Source organism: Mixophyes fleayi, chromosome 6 (genome assembly GCF_038048845.1).
Source record: "Mixophyes fleayi isolate aMixFle1 chromosome 6, aMixFle1.hap1, whole genome shotgun sequence".
NCBI lineage: Eukaryota > Metazoa > Chordata > Amphibia > Anura > Limnodynastidae > Mixophyes > Mixophyes fleayi.
Genome location: NC_134407.1, coordinates 35,616,255 through 35,617,903, shown reverse-complemented (window position 1 = coordinate 35,617,903; position 1,649 = coordinate 35,616,255). Strand labels below are relative to the sequence as shown.

The window sequence follows — 1,649 nt, the reverse complement described above, 5'->3', positions numbered from 1 at the left end:
AACTCCACCTGATCCTACTATCAATATCCTTAGAATGATGGAGTATTATTATTATTTTTTTTACGGGTATAAAGACAACAGTTTTATTAACAAAGAAAATTGCTTGCAGAAGTAATGTAAGCATGGATGTCTAAATAGACATGTATATGTATTACTCAAACCTTCCACTTTCCTATTGTTTCATCAGTATTGCACAAAGTGTTTGTAATCTGCACTTTACGTCAAAGGTACCTAGCTATATTTAAATTTTTAGGGTATTGGGGCCTATTCGACACTCAGTGATGACCTTCATTTTTGCTATGAATGTCACTTGCCCTTTTTAGTGTATTGTCTGAAACAAGATCCAATATATTCATGTCAGAAAGATCACAGCCAATTTTTGGACACCTGGCAGATTCACCTTTCTGAAGTTTGTTTTCAATCCTCCTTTCAATTGCTTCTCTCTCGTACATGTGACCACATACTTTGTTTTTCACTGGGTTCTCCATCTACAACTGTGTTATAGGAGTGTTCTGGGTGATGGCGATCTCCTCATTTTCGTCTTCCAAAGCTTCATCTGCAGGGGCTGGTGACACACACATTTGTTTTCTCAGGTCTCTTAGCTGTTCTTTAAACTGGACATATTTATTGTCCTACCTCAGGGCCTCCTCTTTATTATTATTCTGAAGCGCAGTGTATCTCTCATGTACAAGCTCTCTTAAATCCGGGATCTCATCCGGTGGGTCACATTTTAACTTAAGTACGGTCACCTCAACTGCGTCTATATATTGTTTTAAATCTCTGTTCAATGCACCGTATTCCAATATGACGGATTCCATGCTGCCCACATGTTCCGTGTCACAGTCTGTCTGAAGCTGATGTAATGCCACTCCAGTTGTAATATCCATTCCTGTGTCTATATAAGTTTGGCAGTTCTTCAGGGATGAGAGGGAGGTATCCAGAAAGGAGGAGGAGATTAAAGATGCAGCATGAACATACATGGTTTAATAATGTAGAGTTCATTGACAGCACTGTTAGGCTTAAGGCAGTTAAGCTATTGATAGCTCGTTTTGTGGGGGCCCAAACAAACCAAGCACTTCAGCCACAAAAGTGACAATCCTTGTCGCTGGAGTGCTTGCTTTCTTAAATTGTAGATGTTCTTTTCAATATCTTACATAAGGCTGGGTGGGAGGGCCCATGGACAATTCCATCTTGCACCACTTTTCTTTTCTGCCACTGCTGTGTGCTAATGTTTCCTAGATATGCTATGTACTGCCGTGTGTTTGTGTCGTTGCTCTGTCACTTAGCATCCAGCCAGGTCGCTGCAAACTTTGTCCGAAATTGGATGAAAATAATATTATGACCTGTGAAGTGTTCAAAAAACAAAAATATATATACACACACACACACACACACAGTTGTGCCTATATTGAATGTATATTTGCAAGCACACACTAAGTCATGTCATAGTCCATCTGTGCATCCCATGTTCGCATTCATTGCATTTTTGATGAATCACTGCTGTCATTGAATACAGGACATACATTTTCATGGATGTAATGTGCAAGATTCTTATTTGGTGGCACTATGACATTGTTAAAAACTTGGCTTAACTCTGAAAATTTGCTTGGTCGCAATAACAAAAAAAAACCATATACATGAGGAAAATA

The 1,649-nt window shown here is 39.0% G+C and overlaps 1 pseudogene; it reads right to left on the bottom strand.

Annotated features, from left to right (window-relative positions):
• Positions 1–275: 275 nt before the first annotated feature.
• LOC142160230 (E3 SUMO-protein ligase NSE2-like) lies at positions 276–980 on the bottom strand (annotated as a pseudogene).
• Between the last annotated feature and the right edge of the window lie 669 nt (positions 981–1,649).